Genomic DNA, 27,640 nt, shown 5'->3' with positions numbered 1-27,640 from the left:
AACAAGAAAATTACGAATGGAAAAACTCACTGGTAAAGGCAAACATAAAGAAAAAGTAGGAAAGCAACCAAACACAAATATGATATCAAAACCAGCAATCATGAGGAGAGTACAAATGCAGGATACTGGAGATGCATTTGAAATTAAAAGAGCAGCAACAAAACAATCTTGTTTATATATAGACTGCTATATCATATCTCATGGTAATCACAAACCAAAAATCTACAATAGATACACACACCAAAAAAAAAAAAAAAGGAATCCAAACACAACATTAAAGTTAGTCATCAGATCACAAGAGAAGAGGGAGTTCCCTGGCTATCCAGTGGTTAGGACTCAGCACTTTAACTGCTGTGGGCCCAGGTTCAATCTCTGGTCAGTGAACTAAGATCCTGCAAGCCACACAGGACTGCCAAAAAAAAAGATGTCTCAGTAAATCACAAGAGAAGATAACAAAAGAGGAAGGGGAGAAAAAAGACCTACAAAAACAAATCCAAAACAATTAACAAAACAGCAATAAGATCATACATATTGATAATTACCTTAAACATAAACGGATTAAATGCTCCAACCAAAAGACATAGACTGGCTGAATGGATACAAAAACAAGACCAGTAATATATGCTGTCTACAAAAGAGCCACTTCAGATCTAGGGACACCTACAGACTGAAAGTGAGGAGATTGAAAAAGGTATTCCATGCAAATGGAAATCAAAAGAAAGCTGGAATAGCAATACTCATATCAGACAAAACAGACGTTAAAATAAAGACTGTTATAAGAGTCAAAGAAGGACACCACATAATGATCAAGGGATCAATCAAGAAGAAGCTATAACAACTGCAAATATATATTCACTCAACATAGGAGCACCTCAATATATAAGGAAAATACTAACAGCCATAAAAGGAGAAATCAACAGTAACACAATAGTGGGGGACTTTAACACCCCACTTTCATCAATGGACAGATCACCCATACAGTAAATCAGTAAGGAAACACAGGCCTTAAATGACACATTAGACCAGATGGACTTAATTGACATTTATAAAGCATTCCAACCACAAGCAGCAGAATACACATTCTTTTCAAATGCACATGGAACATTCTCCAGGATTAATAATATGGTGGGCCACAAAGCAAGCCTTGGTAAATTTAAGAAAATTGAAATCATATCAAGCATCTTTTCCAATCACGACATTATGAGATTAGAAATCCACTACAAGAAAAAAACTGTAAAAAACACAAACACGTGGAAGCTAAACAATATGCTACTAAACAACCAATGGATCACTGAAGAAATCAAAGAGGAAATCAAAAAATACCTAGAGACAGAGAATTCCCTGGTGGTCCAGTGGTTAGGACTCCATGCTTTCACTGTCATGGGCCTGGGTTTGATCCCTGGTCAGTGAACTAAGATCCCACAAGCCGCACAGTGCAGCAAAGAAACAAACAAACAAACAAAAAAACTAGGCAGAAATGAAAAAGAAAGAACGAAAGCACGAAGATCCAAAACCTATGGGATGCAGCAAAAGCAATTCTAAGAGGGAAGTTTATAACAATACAATCTTACCTCTGGAAACAAGAAAAATCTCAAATAATCTAACCTTATACCTAATGGAACTAGAGAAAGAACAAAACGAAAAGTTAGTAGAAGGAAAAGAAATCATAAAGATCAGAGCAGAAAGACATGAAATAGAGACAAAAAAAAAAAAAAAAAAATAGAAAAGATCAATGAAACCAAAATCTGGTTCTTTGAAAAGATAAACAAAATGTATAAACCTTTAGCCAGACTCATCAAGAAAAAAGGGGAGAGGGCCCAAATCAATAAAATCAGAAATGAAAAAGGAGAAGTTAAACTGACACCATGAAAATACAAAGGATCATAAGAGGCTACTACAAACAACTATATGCCAATAAAATGGACAACATAGAAGAAATGGACAAATTCTTAGAAAGTTACAATCTCCCAAGAACCAGGAAGAAATAGAAAATGTGAACAGAGCAGTTACCAGTAAGGAAATTCAATCACTAGTTTTAAAACACCCAGCAAACCAAAGTCCGAGACCAGATGGCTTCACAGGTGAATTCTACCAAAAATTTAGAGAAGAGTTAACACCTATCCTTCTCAAACTATTCCCAAAAAACTGCAGAGGAAAGAATGCTTCCAAACTCATTCTACCAGGCAAGCATCACCCTGCTAGCAAAACCAAAGGTATTACAAAAAAGGAAAATTACAGGTCAATATCACTGATGAACATAGATGCAAAAATCCTCAACAAAATATTAGCAAATTGAATCCAACAATACATCAAAAGGATCATACACCATGATCAAATGGAATTTATCCCAGGGATGGAAGGATTTTTCAATATCCACAAATCAATGTGATACACCACAATAACAATTAAAGAATAAAAACATTTCATTTTAATAGATGCAGAGAAAGCTTTTGACAAAATTTGACATCCATTTATGATAAAAACTCTCCAGAAAGTGGGCATAAAGGGAACATACCTCAACATAATAAAGGCCATATATAAGCCCACAGATAACATCATACTCAATGGTGAAAAGCTAAAAGCATTTCCTCTAATATGAGGAACAAGACAAGGATGCCCACTCTTGTCACTTTTGTTTAACATAGTATTGGAAGTTCTTGCCACAGCAATCAGAGAAGAAAACGAAACAAAAGGAATCCAAATGGAAAGGAAGAAGTAAAACTGTCAGTGTTTGCAGATGACGTACTATACATTGAAAACAGTTTAAACCACACATACTTAAAATCTACCTTTTGATCTATTGATGCATGCTTACAACCCTGAAACCAAGTTTCCTCCTGCCTTTTAAAATTTATCCTTCTCAGCATATAAAATTACTGATAGAAGGACATATATATTTTTGTTATGAAAAAACTGTTATGAAAAAAAAAGAGACTTATGAAACCAGATGAATCCATCCCCATCTTCCATCATTTCATGGCCATTCTTATTTCATCTATCCCCGTTTACACCAGTGCATTAGTTTACCACAGTCTCTCCCTTATTCACAGATTTGCTTTTTGGGGTTTCAGTGACCCAAGATCAACTAAGGTCTGAAAATATTAAATGGAGAACTCCAGAAATAAACAAGTCTTGAGTTTTAAATTGCATGCCTTTCTGTATGCTGCAATCTCTCACTGCCCTCTTCGTCCCACCCACAGCATGAATCATCCCTTTGTCCAGTGAATCCACATAGGCATTGTATCATCTCATATCATCACAAAAAGGGCGACTACAGTACAATAAGCTATTTTGAGAGAGAGAGAGACACCACATTCACTTAACTTTTATTACAGCTATTGTTATAATGTTTATCACAGGTATGTATGTTTAGGAAAAAACATAGTACATATAGGGTTCAGTACTATCTGTAGTTTCAGGCATCTACTTGGAGGTCTTGGAACACATCTGCTGCAGATAAGGGGGAACTACTGTACTAATTCTAGACATGGTATCATTTAATGCATAATCTCTTCAGAATAGATTTTTCATAACACAATAGTTACCAGAAAAATATAAATATTGTATCAATGCTGAATTGTCTCAAAAACGTGTTTGTTTCTTAAGTCAATTTAATTGCAATCAGAATCCAAAATATATCCTTACAGGGTTCAGTAGCTGTGTCTCACAGATCTCTTAACATGTGGGGTCCACTTATCTTTTAAAATTCTTATTTGTTTCTCATAATTTGCTGTCATTGGTTCATCAGAATTTAGCACATTCAAGATGGGTCTTAATGAGTCTCTAATACTGTTCAACTGGTCACCCTCCCCCCAAATATCCTGTATACTAGATGTTGACGAGATGGGTGATGAGGTTTGATACCTGCAGACTGGTGCCTGATGATGACTGTTAGGGAAATAAAAACAAAAATTTCTCCCAACCTGGTAATCCTTTCCACAATGGTAGTAGAGACAGAAAACCACTTTTATTATTGAATAAGCATTAAAGCAAAGTACTCGTGCATCACAGGCAATCCACTAGGAAACTGCAAAGACAGAAAAAACCTAACTCCCCTATTTATCCAAACAGATACAACCCACTGCACATGTATATTCAAGATAAACAATAACTAGTCCTCAAGTAAGAGGAGTTGACAGTACCACTTGTCACACAGAGTTGTAATTTTACCTGGTAATTGGGGTGACTATCTGTGTTTGCTTATTGGTTTTAGCCACAGGAAACACAAACTTCTCATCTTTGTAATAGGAGGTAGTTTTTTAAGTTGGAGCACAGCATCCACTAAGATGAGACTCCTATCCTCGCACAAGAACTGATAAATGAGCTAACTCCCTGATGTCTGCAGTTTGAGGAGAAAGCAGGTTCTTGAGAAAGACATTTCTGAGTCCTAAAACTGGAAGAAAAAAAAAGACCAGCTAAAAAAAGGCCTCTCTAGTATTCAAAGACATGCATTTTAAAAGAGATGAGACAGTTCCTACAAGTTTTCTAAGGTAAATGGTCTGAGGGAGAGGAAGGAAATCTCTTTCCCCATTTTCAACAGGGAGAAGTAAATCTTTTGTTTTTTACGTATGTATTTGTCAAATAAAATAATTTGTATGTGACACACCTAGAAACACAAATAGTGTGACTGTGTTTTGCTACCACACCATAACACAGCCTGGAAACAAACGTTTCAGGTATTGGATATGACCTGCCTATATATATCTGGGGACACAGTGTAACAAGTGTGGGACACTGTCATCCTGTCATATGTGAATGATGCAGGATTTACAAGACAGGCCAGACTTCATCTAGCCCATTCAGGGAATGGTGGTCAAGTTTAGTTCCCCAGTAGGGAGCAGGAATATTCTTAGGGATTAGCAGTCACTGGTTTGCTTTTTACCTAGAGTGTTCGGGAGGACCAAATTCACCAGCTGGAGGAAGTGAGAGGAAGAACCATGGGGACAGGGACTGGGGAGGGTTACAGCAGACATTCTTAGTCCTTAGCATCTCTTCCAATGTCCACAACAGTGACAGCTGAGTAATGGGGCACTGATTGGAGAAGATGCCCTGAGGTGATGTTAGTAGGAAGACCAACAGCCTTGGGATGACTCACATGTGGCAGCAAGGGCCAGTCATGTGTTTGGGGTGACACCTGGGGAAGGTGCTGCATGCCTGTGGGGGTGGGGAGCCATGTCAGAGGGAAGACCATGTAAAGACAGAGGAAGAGGACAGCTATTTACAAGCCTCCGAAGAAACCACTGTTAACCTCTTGATCCCAGACTTCTACCCTCTTATATTGTGAGGAAATAATTTTCTGTTGTTTAAAGCACCCAGACTATGGTGCCATGTTTTGTCAACCTTAGCAAATTAACACAGGGACCATCAGCATCTGGGAGAGGACCTGCAGGGCAACAGGGAAGAGGTTGAGAAGGCTCCTAAGAGGAGCCCGAGGGAATAAGGAGAGGCTTCTTGGGGTGGAACCAGGCCAGAGGGAAGGGGGGACACAGTGGGTGAGGCTGCGATTGATTTTTGCATCCCCACCTCTGCCGAGGTCACAGTAAGAGATACCCCCTCCAGTCGCACACATCCTCAGTTTCCCCCAGTGCAAAACGGGGCTAATGATGGAGCTGCCTCAGGGGCTCTGGGAGGATGCATAGGGCCGGGCCCACAGTAAGGCCCCCAAGGAGGTAGCTGTTGGAGTCCTGATACCCTGGAGAGTGGTGGCAGTGCCCTTGGGGAGGCTGCAACAACAGGAGAGAGTTCCAGGGGCTGAGGGGCCCCGGACCATCAGGGGGCTCTTCCCAGAGTAGCTCTGATCCCTACTTGGGGTCCTACCTGGAGGCTGCACCTGTGTCTTCAGCCAGCAGGGAACTGCTCAGGGCACCTGTATACATAGGAGGCACCCTGAGATACTTCTGCCAAAGGGGTTCAGGTCTCTGCTCTGCCTCTTCCTAGCAGCAGGACTGTCCCCTGGTTCTGGAGACTCAGTTTCCCTGCCTGTGGAATGGGTATGCTACAAAAGAAAAACAGACTCACAGACATAGAGAATAGACGTGTGGTTGCCAAGGCAGAGGGCGGGTAGCAGAGGGAAGGATTGGGGGTATGGGATTAGCAGAGGCAAACTATTATATAAAGGATGGATAAACAACAAGGTCCTATTATATAGCACAGGGAACTATACTCAATATCCTGTGACAAACCACAATAGAAAGGAATATGAATAAAATTATACATATATATATATAACTGAGTCACTTTGCTGCACAGAAGAAATTAACACAACACTGTAAATCAACTATATTTCAATAAAATAAAAAAAACCCAAAAAACAAACAGGAAGCAAAATGCTGGAGACCACTCAAAACAGGAAACAAAATCCTAGAGGACAGAAGCCGGCAACAGAGGACACCCAAATAAACTAGAACTTCTACCAACATGGGTGGCTTAGGTACAGGAGGACTCACCACCACGATCTGGGATCACCAAGGAGATGATAAAGCATAACAGCCTCTTGCAGGCACCTTAACTGAATCCAAGGCAGCGTTAGATAAGAGTTGGTGAGGGATTTTGCAGGTCGCTCTGTATCCCACTTCTGACACCATGTAATGCCAACCAAAAAACAATGTAGGAGGCTGCAAATAAGAAGAGTTTAGGGACTTCCCTGGTGGCGCAGTGGTTAAGAATCCACCTGCCAATGCAGGGGACGTGGGTTCAAGCCCTGGTCCGGGAAGATCCCACATGCCGCGAAGCAACTAAGTCCATGCGCCACAACTACTGAGCCTGCACTCTAGAGCCCGCAAGCCACAGCTACTGAAGTCCGCATGCCTACAGCCCATGCTCTGCAACAAGACAAGCTACTACGAGAAGCCCACGCACCGCAGCAAAGAATAGCCCCCACTCGCCACAACCAGAGAAAGCCTGCGCGCAGCAACAAAAACCCAACATGGCCAAAAAAACCCAAACCAAACAAACAAAAAAAACCATATTAAAAAAAGAAAAGAGTTTATTTGGAGTCTGCAAGTCAGGAGACACAGATTCAGGTAACCCCAAAAGATGTTCCAGGAGAAGAGAGTAAGGGGCTTACAAAGACAAAGAGCTCTGAGTTTGTTAAAGCTGCCTCTTGAGAATTGTGATTGAGTCTGATGCAATTTAGGAACTATTTGTCCTTAAGCAATCAGGAGGTATTTTAGGGTTTGGGTCTGATAAGTAGACAGGCTGTCATGAGTTATTTTAGGATGAGGGTTTGATAAGAATCTTGACGTTCTGGCAGATGTTCTGGATGGCCTCATTAGGACAATAAGTAGTCAAAAGATCAGATTCCATCCAGGCTGAGAGGTGCATAAGTCACACTTCCTTAATAGATTCCCGGCTCCATTTTAGACAGCCCTGAGCAATATCGACTCCATTTTTATTTTCCTTTCACAATAGTCACCCCAATTGCCAGATAAATTTAGAAGAAGAACCATGTGTGACGAGTGGTACTGTCAAATTCTCTTGACTATTTTTTTGTTTGTTTTCTGGGCCTATTTCTTACTTTTAGAGTAGACCTACTTTGATGGTTTTAAGATAAGGAATCAGATGGAAGTTTAAGAATCTGAGAGAGACCTGCCAAAGGATTATTCTGTTGCCTCTTTGCTCTGACCAAACCATATTTAAAATTAATCAAATATTATCCATATAGTTTCAGTTCTGGGCAGCCATGAGAGTACGCTGCTCAGTTCTTCCTTTACAATGTATCCTGCTCTGAGGAGTGTAGCTGGCCAACAGCCCCCAGCTGTGCTGCCTTGGGAGCCACCACAGCATTCCAAAAGCCATTCTCAGCAAGCTGTTCTCAGCCAGTGACTGAGCATGGCACGGGTACTAGAGCTAGGTGACTAGTTATTATCGTCAAAACATGTATGTAATGAGTTGTATCTGCTTAGCTACATAAGGTGGAGTTTTTTTTCAGCCTTTGCAATTTCTTAGCATATGACCTGTGATACACATCAAACTCTGGTTTAATGCTTACTCAAAAATAAAAGTGTTTTCTGTCACTACCACCTTTGAGGAGAGGATTTCTGAGTCCAGAGATTTTATTTTTATTTACCCAATAGTCACCATCACACACTTTGCTGGGACCAAACTTCAATCACCTACCTCATTAATATCTACTGCACAGGATTATGGGGAAAGGGTGATCAGTTAAACAGTATCAGAGATTCAATAAACCACATCTATAATCTGCCTAATTCTGATCAACAAATAAGAATAAAAATGGCAAGTGAGACTTAAAGGTTAAGAGACTTAGTGCGACACAGCTACCAAAAACCCTAAGAATATATTTTGGATCCTGACCGTAATTAATCTGCCTTAAATACATTTTTGAGACAGTTGAGAAAACTGAGCATACTTCCAAATTCTTAAGTGTTTTCATTTTATGTGATAGTTATTAGAGTTATGAAGGAGCACTCAATTTCTAAAAATGCATCCTGAAGAGGTTATGCATCATGTTATGTCTGGGATTAAAAGTAGAATAATCCACTAGCATATATGAAGATGAATGAAACAATGGCCAAGATGTGATAAATAATGGTGGCAGATTGGAAAGGGGTTCATCCAGCTTCCTAATACAATCTTTTCCATTTTTGTGTATATTAGAAATAACAAATGATATGTCATTGTATCAGTAATTTTATATGTGGAGAAGGCTGAGTTAAAATGGGTAGCAGGAAAATTTTGGTTTCAGTTGTAAGCACGTGTCAAACCATTAAAATGTACATTAAAAATATGTGCAGTTTGGGCTTACCTGGTGGTGCAGTGGTTGAGAATCTGCCTGCTGATGCAGGGGACACGGGTTCGAGCCCTGGTCTGGGAAGATCCCACATGCCGCGGAGCAGCTGGGCCCATGAGCCACAATTACTGAGCCTGCGCGTCTGGAGCCTGTGCTCCGCAACGAGAGAGGCCGCGATAGTGAGAGGCCCGCGCACCGCGATGAAGAGTGGCCTCCGCCTGCCACAACTAGAGAAAGCCGTCGCACAGAAACGAAGACCCAACACAGCCATAAATAAATTAATTAATTTAAAAAAAAAGTGGGACTCCTGATATTCATCCCACTTTAAAAAAAAAATGTGCAGTTTACTTTATGTAATTTTACCACAATTGAAAATATATAAAAACTTCTAACTTCTTAGTCATTTCACTACATTTTTCTTCTATGTTCTTGAAGCTTGTGGCTACTGTATCACTACAGTGGAAATAGAATATATTGGTGTGTTACTGTCAACTTTCAAACTCCATGTTCAGTGATATCACATTGGAAGTTTTAAATCTACGAAAGTGGGAATATTCACACTGGGGAACCTGCAAACAATACAAATCTTGGCTTGATTATGGAGAATATGTTAGTAATGCTGATTAAACTTTAAAAAGTATATGCTGTATGTGGCCACTGCACTGTGTACAGCAGAAAAAAATTTAGGAAATAGTATTTCAGAATTCAAAAATAATTATTTCTTATGGCTAGGAGTCACATCACTAAAGAATGAAGTTTCAAGTCTTCACTGTTTCATTATCTTATTTATTAATGAAGAGAGAAATAGTCAAAATTAATTATTTTAAAATGGACAAAAGCTATGAAAAGACATTTTACCAAAAGAGGACACGCAAGTGGAAAATTTAAAAAATGAAAAAAATCCTCCACGTCATAAAACATCTGAGAAATGCAACTAAAACCACACTGAGATACTGCTACACAGTTATTAAAAGGGTCAAAAAGTCCTATTAAAAGACTTGGGACTTCCCTGGCGGTCCAGCGGTTAACAATCTGCCTTCCAATGCAGGGGACATGGGTTCGACCCCTGGTTGGGGAACTAAGATCCCACGTGCTGTGGGGCAACTAAGCCCACATGCCACAACTAGAGCGCCCACACGACACAACTAGAGCGCCAGTGCGCCACCACTGCTGAGCCCACGCTCTCTGGAGCCTGTGCACCACAACTAGAGAGAAGCCCGCACGCCGCAACGAAGAGCCCACACACCGCAACAAAAGATCCCGCATGCCATAATGAAGATCCCATGTGCCACAAACTAAGACCCGATGCAGCCAAATTAAAAAGAAAAAAAAGTTTAAAAAGACTAAACATATTGGCAATGATATGGAATAACTGGAAGTCCCAAACTCTTCTGGTAGGAATACAAAAGGAAACAACCATTTCAGATCACACTATAGCGTTCTTTAAAAAGTCATCCATTCACTAACCCTGTAACTCAGGCACTGCACCCCAAAGTATTAATACAGGAAAAGTGAAACATAACCATGTATAGAATTATATTCAAAAGTCTGCAGCAATTTTACTTCCAACAGTCAAAAACTGCAAACAACTCAAATACGGATAAACAGATGAATAAACAAATAGTGGTATATCCTCAGAACATCATACTTCTCATCAATATAAAAAGAATGAACTACTCACTGATGACTCTCAAAATAAATATGTCACATAAGGGCACCTGAGGGGAAAAGAATAAACACTTTATGACTTTAATCATATAAAATTCTAGACAATGCAAACTTATCTACTGTAAAGAAAAATAAATCAATGATTGACTAGAGGTCAGAGTAACATCAATAAAGGAAACAAAGTAAATATGAAGGTAGATAGGTTTATTATGTATGTGATGGTGGTTCCATGGATTTATATAAATGTCAAAACTTATCAAATTGTATATTTTAACATGTGCATTTTATTGCATGTATTTATACCTTATTAAAGCTTTAAAATATTATCCAAAATAAAAATCTGGATTTCTTACTCTTTTTGTAAAATCCCCTATATTGACTTTACCACTTTCTGCCTCACGCCTTGGGAGGGTCACTTTGCCTCAGTGGTCAAAAATATAAGTAAGCAATGAAGACTGTTCCCACCTGATTCCACAGGAATACTGTCTGGGTCACAAAGTCCATTACTCGATGAAAAGATATCCCTTCTCTCTATTCTCATTTTTCTGTCTGCACAGAAATGGCCTTGAGGAGGATAGCCCACAGAGGCTACAGAAATCCACAAAACCTTCAGATTATTTTCTCTTGTAATGCCCTCTGCTATACAAGCTTCACAATTCAGGAGATCTGAGAACTTCTGTACATGCTCATCCTTCACAGCCACAGTGACTGGAACACTGTCATTGTGGATGCCCCTTTAAATGAGGCACATTCCAACTAGCTTGTAATAGTGTCCTCCTCCCACTATTAATCCAATGTTTTCTGTAACAATTATCATTCCCCCTATAATCTTACAACCAGTGATGCTACGCTACAGAATTCTGCACATAAGGGCACATGGCTCTACTGCAGGACCTGGGAGAATATTTTCCTCACTAATGCTGAGCTCAAGGCAATATCCCCTGTGAACAAGACAACAATTTCATGTTACTCTCAGAAGCAAGGAAGGTTGTCACAACAATTGCTTCTTCCCCAGGCTGACCTCTGAACCAAGAAAATATGGCACTCAGGCCACAAATTAGAACCAGAAAGCTCTGTAGTCTTTCCTTGGAAGCCTTGGGCAATAATGCAAACAAGGCCAAAATGGAGAGAGGTATATCTGCTATCATACTGTGCCCTTAAGTTTAAGGCACACAAAGCGTGGTATTCCCAACAAAAGCTGATCACTCCTTTATGTTAGCAGAACCCAAGTGTTTTCAAATCATCCCCTACAGTGAATGGAACCTCAATATTAAATGTGGCTTAAACAGTGAGACCTTTATAATTGCACAAACCAGAGCAATGGGAGGGAAGCTACTCCTGGATTGGTGACTTGATGGCTAGGAAATCCTATCATAGGAGTTATGTGAGGCCAACAATATCCCTGAATAAGGTCGTCCATTTTTGCAAGTCACAAGCAGAGTCCTGTGGGCCAAAAATGGGTCATGTCAGTGACTTAACTCATCAAAGAAATGAGAAAGGAGTGAGTGCTCAGGCTTCTCACAATCCCTCCTGTGAATGGGAAAAACCAAGGTTTCTTTCCCTGCACACACTGGGGTGGGTGAATGCTGTACACTGTGAGTACCTGCCAGGTGGGAGAGGTGAAATGGCTTTGGCCACAGAAACTGTCAATGACAGAAATCTGGCAAGGGACCTGGGCAGGCTAAAAAGTACAATGCAGCTCCCACATACCTGGGATGTTTGCAGATGTTTGGATGTATGAGGTTCAATTCAGATGGTACCACGAGGAGGGATCTCAAGTGTTGACATACTGAAAAAGGAAATTGTACATCCCTGCACATGTAAGATGTTTTTTCCTTCTGAAATCTGTGGTTCCAGAGTCAAAACCTTGGGCTAATGGCCTTATCGTATTCATTGCATTAACAAGGTCCAGTGTAAACAGTCTACTGTTTTAAGAGACTGGAGCTGTAGATAAAGAATTCAGCATATTCCCCAAATTGTAAGGCCTTTTCTCACTGTGAACTCTCTGATGTGTGATGAGGTTAGAGCTTTGGCTAAAGGATTTCCCACATTCACTGCACTCATATAAGGCCTTTCTCCAGTGTGAACTCTCTCATGTCTAATGATATGGGAGCTTTTGCTAAATGATTTCCCACATTCGCTATATGTGTAACATCTTCCTCTAGTGAGGACTCTCTGGTGCTGAACAAGTGTGTTTGCCACTGAAAGTTTCTGGGCAGTCTCCCCATTTATAATGATTTTTTCCCCTTGGAAAGGGAGTCTCACACTCAGTTCCACTGTTTGACTTCTCCCAGGTGCATGTGGCCTGTTGGTGAAGAAATCCTGAGTTGCCCAGGAAGTCCTTCCCAACATCCCCAAAGGTAAAGGGCTTCCTTGATACATAGAATTTGCAGCTGTTCACAAACAATGTTCTCCTCACATCACTTCTCAATGGTTTCTCTCCAGTGTGCTGCTTTTGGTGATGGAGGTTTGCTCTGAAATAGAATGGTTTCTCACACGCCCCACACGTGTAGTTTCTGCCCACAGCGTGCTACCTGGTACTCAGCCAAGTGAAAAATGTCACTCAAGATTGGGTCACACATCTCATAGAGGTTGGCCTTCTGGGGAGACAGACCTGCCTTAACAATTCTGATCTGTGAGCTTCCTTGATCAGAGATACTCTGCTCAGAAAGTGCCTCCTCATCCTCTTCTCCATGCCAACAACCTGAAAGCAGAGAAATGCTGGAGACGTACACGTTGACTCTGTGCAAGGAGAAATCCCCAATACAAATCTGTGTCTCACAAATCCAAGGATGAGTCCATGGGATTGCTTGCAAGACAAGGTGGTTGGGCTCAAGTTGAGGATGTGGCTGCTTAGCAGCACTGGGCCTTTAAAGATTACAGAATGGGGGAGGCCTCACAAGGTGAGGGACACAACCATGTGGAGTGACACAAAGAGAAGAGGCAGGGTCTACAGCTCATTCTGAAAACAACTTTCAGCAAGACCTTGTTTGGTGGTGACACATGAGTACTATGTAGTAGGTTGTATCCAGGCTCAGGAAAATCCAAATGCAACAGAGCAGCTGGTGTTCAAGGATTAAGAATGTGCACACCTCATGACATAAATGGTATAGGCCAATGTTGGACAGCACTGCAGACGGAGCAGTGTGAAAAAGCATTGAGAGATGGAGTCCAGGGAGGTGAGAATTAGCCCTATGTTGGAAATAAAAAGTGACAAGTAGTAGAATTGAGAAGGTGGCTAACTGAAGAATGGGGAAGTACAGGCAGAAATGAGGTGTGGCCGCCACTGTGATTGGCACCAAAAGGCTAGTCAGAGAATAGCTTTCTGGCATGATTTGTATACGGCCCTGACATCATGCCCTCCCCCAGGTGCCACTTATCAGGGCCAGACTATGTATGAGTCCTTGCTGTAGTTGGAGTCCTTTCTATTCTGTGAACCTCTCCACATCACCCCCTTGATGAGCAGCTACGCAGAACCTGGATGATTCAAGTACTAAAGTAAAGACAGGACAGATAAGCAGCTAGCACTGGCCAAAAACATAGAGCACAAGAAATAAAATTAAATCTTACAAGAAGAACTTCAGAGGAATATCTTGCAAGAATAGCCCATGGTCCATATAATAACAGTGACCAGGTCAGTAACAGCAATTTCTGGCACAAGCAAGAATGAGGAAATGTTAGCTAGGTGAAGGAAGTAGAACCTGGGGTACACAGGTGCCTTGGATCTGGAAAATTCACCTGGCTATGGAGAGGGTAAACAAGGTGGGATTCATGCCTACAAGACTACTGACTCTGGATCCATCCCTGCAAGGCAAGGGGTAGCAGGTGCTGGATCTGTCAAAGAGAAGAGACAGCAGTGCTCACACCTCAGCCCTACCAACCACAACACCTACTCTGGGAACTGGGGAAGAAAGCAGTGCCCAGGGTCCTGATGTGAGAAGGGGAGACTTGCCAATGGATAAAAAGAAAGGGCAGAGACTAGCTCAGGGCACAGGGGTGGGTTTGAGGGCCTTACCCAGGGAGGTTGTAAGTGCCAAGTTCTCCAGCATCACATCATGGTACAGGCATCTCTGAGCCTCATCAAGGAGACCCCATTCCTCCAAGGAAAAGTTCACGGCCACATCTTCAAAAGTCACACTGCCCTGTCTTGATTGGGACAGATGAAATCACAAACAAGCCTCTCTCAAGAGGACCTACAATCAATTCCCCTATTTATCTATTCTATGTCTATCCTCCTCCCAATCTCCCCAGTCAGAGGAGAAACTAGGCCCTGGCGCCATTGGTGCTATTGTCTCCCTATGGGCCCAATGACTACTGGGTCCAGCCGTCAGCAACAAGAGACAGGTGCACAAACAGATATTGAAACTGTGGGCCTGACATAGAGGCATCCAACCCTCCTGCCAGGCAATACCCCTGGTGTGATCAAGGTCATGTAAGTCCCAATACCAGGGACCTGGGACCATCAGACATACTCCCTTTCCACATACATATCACTCTCGAGACTGCACATCCCTCATATCTAGACATGCCCATGGCCACCACCACCTCACCATCCCACTCTATAAGCATCTCCCTGACCTCCCCACACGTTGAAGTATTTTTATCACCTCCTTTTTTTTTTATAAAGTTTTTTTTTTTTAATTTTTATTTACTTTTTATTTTTGGCTGTGTTGGATCTTTGTTGCTGCGCGCAGGCTTTTCTCTGGTTGAGGCGAGTGGGGGCTACTCTTTGTTGCGGTGCACAGGCTTCTCATTGCAGTGGCTTCTCTTATTGAGCACGGGCTCTAGGCACGCGGGCTTCACTAGTTGTGGCACAAGGGCTCAGTGGTTGTGGTTCGCGGGCTTAGTTGCTCCGTGGCATGTGGGATCTTCCCAGACCAGGGCTCGAACCCATGTCCCCTGCATTGGCAGGCGGATTCTTAACTACTGTGCCACCAGGGAAGCCCTGATCACCTCCTTTTCACTCCACTGGTGAGGGTGGGATTTCTGCCTAGGGTTAGGGCACCTGACACTGGACAGATGTTATCAGCAGCATCTTATTAATCATATATATCCACAGCCTGGAATAGGAGGACACCACATTCCACACAGGGCCACATGGAGTTACACTCTGGAAAACAGTGAACAACCAAGAGCTGTGGGACGCAAGCTTTGTAGTATCAAGAGGATAAGGTGCCCCTGGTTTCCATGGGAGGATGCAATTTCCTTTTCTGAATAACTCCAAAGGGCTGACAGGGAATTGAAACTCACTACAAAGGGATAAGCAGGAATTGTACCTGGTCCACTTTATAAAAAGGGTTGTTTGGTTAGGAGACCTTATCCACTGGAGCACAGCAAGGTGGGGAACTGCTGCTCAGGCCATTTGAGGTCCTGCCAGTTTCAACACATGTCAAGGAAGCATATAATACTGGGAGTTAATTTTAGGCCTGACACCACAACTTAGCTGACAGCATCCAGAGTATGCTTGGCAAATTCATAAAGGATCCAGTAATTCTCTGGACCTCCATGGCTCCCACTAGCAGTGGCAGTGCCAAAATCTTCTATAATGGCCGCCCTGACAGGCTCCATTCCTTACCTCAGACTTAGCCACACAGAATCGACTGTTCATTTCAGACACCCATGGCCCTATTCCATTTCTATGCTGTACTTGCTGTTCCCTTACCAGTCACAACTTTCCTCCGTCCACTTAACCCTCATTCAAAGCCTAGCCCATTGGTGGCCCACCCCAGGCCTACTGATGCTCACATATGACCACATTTTCCCCCGATCTTATCTTCCAGGCTGAATGAAACACGTCAGAGCATACCAAAGTCATCAAAAAATCATGGAGCATCCATAGGGAAGTAAGCACCAGCTCCAGCATGACTGTCATCTTGCCTCAATTACTTCTAGGCCTCTGCATCCATCTTATTACCATTGGCCACTTAGAATGTCTAGTCATCTGCCACACTATGTTGTCCCCAACACAACCTCCCTTTATGGCCACTTACCTTCCTCACTTTTGTTTGTGAAGCCCAATACCATGACCCAAGTACTCAAGCCAGATATTGAGTCCACAGCCCCACCCTCCCTTTCCTGGGCGCCTAATAGCTTTACACCGTAACCTGAAGACTGCCCCTCCTTAATGTCACCAAAACTTACTCATCATGGTCTACAGAGTACCGACCACATTTTGGATGTCTCCATCCTGAACCCCTCCACACATTTCCACACCTATGTGTTCAGCTGTTCCTTTCACGCCTCCACTCAGTGATCTCTGATACACCTCAGACTTTAAACATGGCTAAAACAAAGCTCTTGTTACCCCCAGTGACTATTACTTACTACAGTCTTTCTCATCCCAGATGATGGAGTTTGCATCCCTACAGCTGCTAAGGCTGGAAATCCTGGGGTAATCTCTGACTCCTGTGTTTTACTCCCTCACTGTTTACATTAGAAAAAAATCTAGTTGTCCCTTTTTAAAACATGCATCCAGAATCCAACCACTTTTCCTAAGCCACCATTATGGTCCATTAACCCTCACCTGGACTATGATAGGAGCCTCTACCCTGATTTTCCCCTCCTCCTCCCTCAACTTCAGTCTGTTCTCCACTTTACAGCCAAATGGAGCCTGTTTATAGACACTGGTAAGAACATCTCCCTCCTCTGATCCAAATCTCCCTTCACCTCTAGAATAGACATCCGTCTTTTGAGGGAATCATTTCTATACTGACTCCTGTCCCTGCTCTTTGTTCTCACCTAAAAGAGAGGAGACCTGTGGTTTCCTGAACAATCCCTGCTCAGTTTTACCTCTAAACATCTGGAAATCTTGGAACCAGTTCCTGGAAGAACCCTCCACGCCTGTTTACACTGGTTGTCAATCATGAGAATACCTCTATATAAAGCCTCACACGGATTCAGGGCTATGGGTTTGGAGTTTCTCCAGAGTTCCCAGACTCAAGAATTGGAGGGATAGCATTAAGAGTCCCAGGAAACCACAATTCAGAGAACACAGGAGTGGGGTTTGTGGTCCTGAGGGACTGGGACACGCTCCACCTACCTGTGTGAATTCCACAAGCACTTCTGCAGCCATGGGAACCTGTGCAAAGAGGCAGGCCTCGGAGGAAGGGATCCATGGTGGGGTCCCATGTGCTGATCGCCTCCCTGTACCCTTCCCTGACCCTGGAGCCAGGTGACCTCAGGCTGATGGTCTAATCTCAATGATCAGTGTCCTTACCAGCTGCGTGAACCTGAACAAAGATTCAACCTCCCAGTACCTCAATGTCCTCATCGCCTCTCTGTTTTTCCTTTGAACAGCTTTTGGGAAATTTTTAACCTCTGACGTAGATCCTGTATTTTTTTTCTTAAAACTCCCCATGGCTTCTAGAGTTCTACCATGAAGAACCCTCATCTTGCTATTCCAGCCTTCGCCTCACGTTGTTTGTTCCCTGCAGACAGAACATGGTTCCCAGGTTTCCCGAATCCTTCCGCCTCAATCCGACCTCCAAGCCTTTGCACCTGCAGTCCCTCCACCTGAAACCTCTCCCACGCGCCATCACCCTGTCTGTCTGAAACAGGGCCCCACCCACGACCGCCTCACCGTCCAGGACACCGAGGCCTGGGCTGCGGGCACGTGAGCAGGCGCCCCGCACTCGGAGCTTTAGTGTCTGGTGGGGTGAGGACGGTGAGGGGCCGGAGGACGAGCGTTTACCTCAGGCGGGTCCCTCAGCGCCGCCGCAGCCATCGGACTCTGTGGGCGGGGCGGGGCCGGTAGCGGCGGGAGAGGAGGCGGGACGCGGACACGGCGGTCCCTCTGCCGGGCCTGAAGCTGGGCACCCCGAGCGGCGTCGCCGAACCTCAGGCCCGCCTCTATGCCGCAGGGACATCCCCTCCTCTCGCACCTCTTCAGTCCCGTCACCTCCGTCCCTACCCAGCGTTGCAGAGCTGAAACAGACCAAGGCCAATTAAAATGGCCGCTTGGAGGAGGAGACAGGAAGTCCCGCCCGACCCTTTGTGCCCAAACAGAAACTCCTTTTTCCTGAGCCTTTATTGGCTCAGGGACTCTGCCTTCAACGCAAAGCATTCTGGGTCATGTAGTTCCCATTTCCAGGAGAAAAGGCCAAGATCCACTGCGAGGATGCTCTGGGAAATTGCGTACAAAACGTCTAAGGGACATTTTGAAAATGGCTAATGAAAGCGAAGGCATCAAGGCATTTTCCTAACTTTGCTGTACAGACTGCACTTTAGGGTAAGCAAATAGAAAATTAGGAAAGTTTCTTCTTTATATATGCAGAATTCCTGATAAGAATTAAGTAGAATAGGGACTGGTCTACAGCGCATAAAGTAATGAATTTAATCAATGATCACCAACCAATTACTTCAGCCAAATAACTGCAAGGGACAGCTAACACAACAGATGAAAGTCCAGTGGGGGAAAAATGACATTGGATGAAAAAACCCTAATAACATTTGGACCCACTGTGTGAAGTGTCCAAGAAAATTTAATCGGTCTATCTAAGAAAGAAATGGAAAATTTTATTCAAGCCAAGTAGGATTATAATCCGGGAACACCCTCTCAGAAAGCTCCAAGAACTGTTCTGGTCGTTAAAGGTCAAAGCAGTTATATAGGTTTATAATTATATAGACAGAGGGCTGTACTTTAAATGCCGTAGATAGTTTGCACAATCCAGATCTGTAAGTACAAAGTGGTGGGTCATCGTGACACCTTACAAGATCAAGAAGGCATGTTATCTTTTAAGGAGTTTTCTTGTTGGTGCTAGGAGAATGTTGCTTTTTATGGTTGAGCAGGTATTTCTGCCAATGGGGAGTTTTGGTGGATGCATAATGCAGATATACAATGCACAGTAGAGGGGAAAGAGGAAGCCAAAGGGCACAGAAAATTTTTTATGTTTAAATTATCCTTGGCTTGCCTCAGAATACAAATTTGTATTGCATCAATCGTTTACTTTGAAAAGCAGAGACACTCAGTCTTCAGAGCATCTGTTGGTGATGCAGTCATAAGTCTCAGCCCTGCCTGTGGAGTACAGTGACCAGAGTGAATTTGATCAATGCCTCTGGCTCTATTTATACATTTATTGGAAGCAATGCAGAACATGTTAGGCCATCAGAGAAATGCAATTAGAAAATGTGGGAAATTATACCAAATGACCTAGTTACGCCACCATATATATGACAAATACAACACAAGAATGTAAGACAAATCTTTGAAATAAAAGAGAACTAAGATGCATAATTAAACATAAAATGGGAGTATATTGTTTGTGATTTAAACATAATGATTATGAAAAAATAGTTTTAGAAAAAGTAGGAAAATTGAATTTTCAGTTATTGGTATTTCTGTTAGTGTGAAAATGCTATTGTAATTGTCATAATGAAAGAGAATTTGTACTTTATAGACATACTGGAAAGGTTTATAAGTGAGGTGATGTGTCTGGCATTTTCAATGCTGTAAGTTTAGGAACATATTTATGAATTATATTTAGAGAAAATGAAAAAGTACATATTTATACTGAAAGTTGACCTATATATAGCTAAGAATCCTTTTAAAATCATTTGAAATATTATAATTAACAAGAGATTATGAGTATGCATATATGCAATAAAAATTAAAAATCAATATTAATCTTGTAAGAAGCTTTCTCCTATTTAAAAATTTAAAGCAAATGTTACTGAAATACAAACAAAACTTTGAAAAACATTAAAACAAAGAAATGTGAAACAATTGAAGAAAATTGAAAACCGTAGAAATTAAACCAGAAATTATAAAAACCACCTCTAAATAAAAATAGATATAAAGCAAGTTTCTATATAGAAAGGTTATTATGAATAAAAATACTAAAAGAGGTCATTTACTTTATGTATTTCAAACAAAATGCTAGTGTTTCAGAGCTTATTAGTTAAAGCTTATTAGTTAAAGGGATAACAAAAGTATTTATTAGAAGAAATTATAAATATATCCAACAGCTTATTCTGGCAGAGAAAATCGTAGTGGGGTTAACAGTATATAGTAGTGAGCCTGGAAACACACCTTACTGATATGTACATATTGAATAATTTAAGCGGGCATATATATATTAAACGATTATCAATTTGGACAGAAAATATATAATGCAATGAAATATTAAAATGGATTAAAAATTGAGATGAAAAAAATATTCTCAAATTGAAAATAATTTAGTCAAACCTACACATGAAAAATCATATCTGTATGGATTGGGTAAAAATTTTCTCAGTGATGGGACTTCCCTGGTGGTGCAGTGGTTAAGAATCCGCCTGCCAATGCAGGGGACACAGGTTCGAGCCCTGGTCTGGGAAGATCCCACATGCTGTGGAGCAACTAAACCCGTGCACCACAACTACTGAGCCTGCACACCTAGAGCCTGTGCTCCACAACAAGAGAAGCCACCACAATGAGAAGTCTGCACACCACGACGAAGAGTAGCCCCCACTCGCCGCAACTAGAGAAGCCCGCGCATAGCAACAAAGACCCAACGCAGCCATAAATAAATAAATTAATTAAATTAAAATTTTTTTCTCAGTATTTTAATTTATATAGCATTCTATAAAATTGAACAAAACTAGCAAGTTGGTAGTACAATAAAAATACTAAATTAGAGTAAGAGAATTATAAAAAGGAAAAAAATGGAAATAGTTTATATAAAACCTTTGAAATGAATTTAAGTCATATACAAGCAGCATTACTTGTTTTGTATGAGGCGTAACAAAACTTGTTTTAATTAAAGAGACAAGGGCCTGCAAATTCTAAACTTGCTCTCATTATTGTACACATTGTCCTTTACAAACTGCAGTTTTTTTGAGATAACAAAGCCTCTTAAATTTCCCCTGATTAGAGAGGTTCTATGTGAGCACAAATAAGGTGTAATCAAGAAAACTTCACTCTCCACGAAGGGATTGAAAGATACCTGTCAGTGTGTGTGATCAGGATATGATTTGTTAGAACAAGCCTTCTCGTGACTTCTAGATAACGAACTAGATACCTACTGATTCACCACTGAATCGTCGGAGATCTTTCCAGAGAGAGGAGGCAAAATATTAATAATAATGAAGATATTATGTATATATAAACATGCCGTCATACAAGATAACCTTTAGCTTTGAGATTCTTTATATCCCTGATTATCTTGCTCTTTGTATCTTACAATCTTTTATTCACATGTTTTTAAAGTGTGTCTTGCTTTCACGAAATCTGACAGGAAGTTTAACACTTGCACTCATCAAAAACATCTTAGTAAAACACTCCTACAGATTCGATTTGCAAATCATGCTCCCAAAAGATAAAAAAATGCATATCCAACAATTGACATAAATGTCCACTCAAAAACTGAATAAAACACAGTCTTCTTACTCTTCATGGGGAGCAAAGCTCTTAGAATGGACATTGTGAGGCTCAATGTGTTTGGTCAGCAATAAGAGCAAGTATAATCCGGACAGGTTGTAGAGGAAACATGGAGAGATACTAGGCAGCCCTAAAGCAAGTAGATGAGGTGGCACCATGCCTCTTGGTCCCTCAGAATGCATCCTTTTTGTATCTCTTTGTCAGTATTTGTGTTCCAATCCCAGAAAGCAGATTTTTTCCCCCATATAACGTTTCTTATTGAATTCTCTGAGATATGGTCTATTTCTTCTAAGAATATGACATGTATCTGGGGATAGTGCTTACTTACCAAATTTACATTTGTTGCCAGGATGGCCAAAATATCGGCATCTGTGTATGGGGTAAAAAGTGGGCATCCAAACAAGAGATAAAGGTTTTTAATTCCACGATCTCATCTCCTTGCTGGGCAGTGATTATTATTTCACCTGTAAATGCAGTGGCAGTGTCTGCAAGGGGACTCAAGAATATCTCTGAAAAATAGTTGTAGAGTGAGCAAATTACAGAAAGTTATTAATGTTGATTAATGGAGTCATCCATTAAGCACTGTGGAAATCACTAGAAAAGGACTTGTGAAACCTGAGAACAGGTAAGTCTCAATGGGTGGTAAATGAAGGACACTGAGTCCTAAAATGTGAGAGAATTAAGTTGAGTCCATGGTTATGCTGGAGACTTGGCTACCATGAAATTCTTATTTCCACAAAGTGTGAATCCTTTCCATTCATGACAACCCTGAGAAAACAAACTTGAGAAAAAGAAATAGTAAGGTGAGAGCAGAAAGAGGTAGAAGAATGGAAGGAAAGCTATGGCATCATGTTTTATTCCATCAATAATAATTTACTAAACATCTCATCTGGCTCAGAGGCTCATCTAGATATGAGTTATACATCAGCAACCAAAGAAATGTGTTCTCATGCAGCCTTCAATCTAACTCTTTATTGAAGTAATAGTCAATAAATCACAAAAAAATTCTATATTATAGTAATTATAAGATGACAGGTGCTGTGGAAATATAAAAGAGCAGCAATGAGGAACACAAACATGTGGAGTCTGAGGATTTCAGTAGGAAATAGAGGGGTCAGAGATGTTCTCATAGTGCAGATAATATTCGAGCAAGTATTTAATGGAGAGGAGAGAGTGACAAGGATACATCAGAAAGATGTTCCATGGAGAAGAAATAGCCAATACACTTTCCCAAGGGTAGTTGTTTGCCTGGACTGCCAGACCACTCATATGACCATTGTGCCAGTTCCAGGGTGCTAGAGATATTTTCTGGTGTGTGTGTGTTTTCATTTTGTTTAGTTTAATTTTTATTGGAGTATGGTTGCTTTACAATGTTGTGTTAACCTCCACTGACAACAAAATGAATCATCCATACACAGATATCCCCTCCCTTTTGGACGTCCCTCCCATTTAGGTTACCACAGTGCATTAGGTAGAGTTCCCTGTGCTATACAGTATGTTCCCATCAGTTGTCTATTTTATACATAGTATCAATAATGTATATATGTCAATCCCAGTCTCCCAATTCCTCCCTCCCCACCCCTTTTCCGCTTGGTATCCATACATTTGTTCTCTATGTCTATGTCTCTATTTCTGCTTTGCAAATAAAATCTATACCATCTTTCTAGATTCCACATATATACGTTATTATATGATATTTGCTTTTCTGACTTACTTCACTCTGTATGACACTCTCTAGGTCCATCCATGTCTCTAAAAATGACCCAATTTCATTCCTTTTTATGGCTGAGGTGGTGTGTTTTAATATGCTGTAAAATACAGTAAAAATGTTGGTCCCTACCACTAGTTCCTGGCACAGAGCTCCTAAAACCCTTCTAATTTCCTAAGTGATAAGAGCACTAAGAGCATCTTTTGTTCTAATATTTGGTCTTTGACCACAGTTCCTGATACCAAGCTCTGAAATCCCTTGGAATTTCATTTTATTTCTTTTTCTTCTCTGATTGCTGTGGCTAGGACTTCCAAAACTATGTTGAATAAAAGTGGCAAGAGTGGGCATCCTTGTCTTAGATTAAATGCTTTCAGCTTTTCACTGTTCAGTATGATACCAGTTGTGGGCTTATCATATATGGCCTTTATCATGTTGAGGTATGTACCCTCTATGCCCATTTTCTAGAGAGTTTTTATCATAATCGGTATTGAATTTTGTCAAAAGCTTTTTCTGCATTCTATTGAGATGATCATATGATTTTTATTCTTCAACTTGTTAATGTGGTATATGATTGATTTGTGGATATTCAACCATCCTTGCATCCCTGGAATAAATCCCACTTGATCATGGTGTATAATCCTTTTAATGTATTGTTGGATTTGGTTTGCTAATGTTTTGTTAAGGATTTTTGCATATATATTCATCAGTGATATTGGCCTGTAATTTTCTTTTTTTGTGATATCTTTGTCTTGTTTTGGTATTATAGTGAGGCTGGCCTTGTAGAATGAGTTCAAAAGTGTTCCTGCTGTAAGTTTTTGGGAATAGTTTGAGAAGCAGAGGTGTTAACTCTTCTCTGAACTTCTGGTAGAATTCACCTGTGAAGCCATCTGGTCCTGAACTTTTGTTTGTTGGTAGTTTTTTAAAATTGCTGATTCAATTTCATTACTGGTTAATTGGTCCGTTCATATTTTCTATTTTTTCCTTGTTCAGTCTTGAGAGAGTGTACATTCTAGGAATTCATCCATTTCTTCTAGGTTGTCCATTTTATTGGCCTATAGTGGTTGATATTAATCTCACGATCCTTTGTATTTCTGTTGTGTCGGTTGAAACTTCTGCTTCTTCATTTCTGATTTTATGGATTTTGGCCCTCTTTTTTCCTTGATGAGTGTGGCTAAAGATATATCAATTTTATTTTTCTTTTCAAAGAACCTTCTCTGACCATAACTTTTCCTACTTGTCAAGTATCTTTTTCGACCACAATGCTATGAGACTAGAAATCAACTACAAGAAAGAGAAAAAAAAACTGCAAAAAACACAAACACATGGAGACTAAATAATATGCTGCTAACAACCAATGGATCACTGAAGATATCAAAGAAATAAAAAAAAATCAGGAGTTCCCTAGTGGCCTAGTGGTTAGGATTCCAGGCTTTCACTGCTGTGACCTGGGTTCAATCACTGGTCAGGAAACTGAGATCCCTCAAGCCGCCCAGCATGGCAAAAAAAAAAAAAAAAAAAAAATCTATAGGCAAATGAAAACAAAAACACAACAATCCAAAATCTATGGGATATAGCAAAAGCAGTCCAAAGTGGGAAGTTTATAGTGATACAAGCCTACCTCAGGAAACAAGAAAAATCTCAAACAACCTAAACTTACACCTAAAGGAACTAGAAAAAGAACAAACAAAACCCAAATTTAGTAGAAGAAAGAAATAATAAAGATGAGGGCAGAAATAGAGACTAAAAAAAAATTGAAAAGGTCAATGAAACTGAAATTTTGTCAGTTTCTTAACAACAAAAAAATTCACCTACCATCTGACTCAGGAATTATACTCACAAATCTTAGTTCAAAATAAATGAAACACATTTCCACATGAAGACTAGCTATAAATGTCTGCAGCAGCTTTATCTTTAACATCCCCAAGCTGGAAACTCAACTATCAATAACAAGTGAATTGAGACAGGTGAATGGCATGTAACTGATATTCAGCTGATCCAATTGGGGACCCAGGTTGGCTGTCTCTGGCATCTGTACTATTGAACTACAACACTTCACAACACTGCTCTAGCAGGTGCCGAGTTCAGGCATGTTGATAATGAGGATAATGATGATGATGATGGTGGTATCAACAGGAGCAGTGATAGCAACAGAGATCATACCTCAGACCTGCACAGTCAGGAAGTAACAGACTGGTCTGTTTTCATACATGAACCCATTTAGACAAACAATAATACTGTGCCATAAATACCATATTACCCCATTCTGTCAAGGAGGACTCTAAGGCAGGGAGAGGTTCAGAAACTTGCCTGGGGCCATACAGCCTGTGAGGAGCAGAGCTGGGATTCTCACCAGGAACTCTGACTCCAGGACTCGGCCTCCTGAGTGCTACACTAAGGAGGAAACAGTGCACAGCTCTGTGTGGGGCCAGCATTCTTGGAGAAGGTAGCCATGTGAGGGGGAGGTGATCTGGAGTATTTAATCCTTGAGAAAGGGGAATCTGTGTGAGGGGATGACTTGGTCATTCCCAGATTTTGATATTTCATGGACTTGTAAAATCTTTTTAAAAATCAGAAAATCTACATGGTGATTTGGTGCAGAAAGGACATCAACTATCATCTACACTCACTCACATTTCATTTTTAAAAAGGACTTTTAGGGAATTCCCTAGCAATCCAGTGGTTAGGCCTCTGTGCTCCCACTGCAGGGGGCAGGGGTTCGATCCCTGGTCTGGTCTGGGAACTAAGATCTTGCATGCCGTGCAACGTGGCCACAAAAAGGACTTTTAGCAGCAAAGAAAGCACAGGTTGGCACCTCATAAAGAAGGCACATCTTCTACATTGAATAACTTGAGGTTTCTGAGGGACTCACTCAGTGGCTGTATCTTCCTTACTTTGCTGAGGACAGGATGTTGGAATTCAAGGAATGGAGTCTGAACAGTGCCTGCAACAAACCTGACACCTGGTCTGTGCTTACGGGAACTTGGCTGTGGCCAGTGTTACAATTCTCTTTTAAATGACCTACATTTTATTTTTCTTATATAGATTGCATCTTAAAAAGAATATTTGTATCTCTCTGCTAATTGGGAAAACCAGTTTGACTTGGGACAAGTGGAAGTTTACCATGAAAATACAATGAAATCAAAATAATGCTCTGAAGTCCCAGGGACCTCATGGGGTATGCTCACGGGTGCCCCCTGTATTAAAAAGGGATATTAGTTTCATGTCCCTGTTCGGGCACCAAAAAGGGGGAGGGGGATATTAATAACAGTGGGCAATAGAGATCTAGCACTATACCAAGAAGACTTTCTCCTGACAGCAGCAAGGGAAAGAGCAGGGAAAAAGAATCGCTTTCTCAGGGTGTCCAGACATTCCACTTGATGTCGGATCTGTGCATCCTCTAAAATCATCTTCTGAAGCAGCACAGGAGCATGGTCCAGGCCTTAAGAAACAAGGGACAGGGCTTCTCTGGTGGCGCAGTGGTTGAGAATCTGCCTGCCAATGCAGGGGACGCGGGTTCGAGCCCTGGTCTGGGAAGATCCCACATGCCGCGGAGCAATTAGGCCCGTGAGCCACAATTATTGAGCCTGCGCGTCTGGAGCCTGTGCTCCGCAACGAGAGGCCGCGATAGTGACAGGCCCGCGCACTGCGATGAAGAGTGGCCCCCACTTGCCGCAGCTAGAGAAAGCCCTCGCACAGAAACGAAGACCCAACACAGCCATAAATAAATAAATAAATAAACTACATTCCTTTAAAAAAAAAAAAAAGAAAGAAACAAGGGACAATGGTGTAGCATTCAGGAGAGGAGCTACCCCCACCTTTTTTTTTTTGGCCATGCTGTGCGGCATGTGGGATCTTACTTCACCGACCAGGGATCGAACCAGTACCCCCTTCATTGGAAGTGTGAAGTCTTAACTACTGGACTACCAGGGAAGTCACCAGGAGCCTGTTTTAACTGGGATTGTATGGTTTAAGAAGATACCCTGGATGAACTGATGGCAAATGGTTCTCAAGAAATACTGCCTAACTCACCCTCTTCTCTGAAGCAGCCTATCACCCATGACCCTGCTAACTGGACTGAGGGGACACATAACCCAACCAGGCTTGGCTAGTCAGTTCCCCTTCTGTGGAATCTGGAGCGGGGACCTCAGATGTGGTT

General features: G+C 41.4%; 1 long non-coding RNA gene across 2 annotated transcripts in view; it reads right to left on the bottom strand.

The window, feature by feature from the left end:
* LOC133077953 (uncharacterized) overlaps positions 1-18,358 on the bottom strand; it is a 39,244-nt gene extending 20,886 nt beyond the window's left edge. For both annotated transcript variants that reach the window (XR_009697820.1, XR_009697821.1), the window contains exon 1: positions 18,111-18,358. This is a non-coding gene — a long non-coding RNA (uncharacterized LOC133077953). The remainder of the gene's footprint in view (positions 1-18,110) is intronic.
* Positions 18,359-27,640: the final 9,282 nt, after the last annotated feature.

The sequence above is a fragment of the Eubalaena glacialis genome, chromosome 18 (assembly GCF_028564815.1).
Source record: "Eubalaena glacialis isolate mEubGla1 chromosome 18, mEubGla1.1.hap2.+ XY, whole genome shotgun sequence".
NCBI classification, from domain to species: Eukaryota; Metazoa; Chordata; class Mammalia; order Artiodactyla; family Balaenidae; genus Eubalaena; species Eubalaena glacialis.
This window is presented reverse-complemented; position numbering and strand designations above follow the sequence as displayed.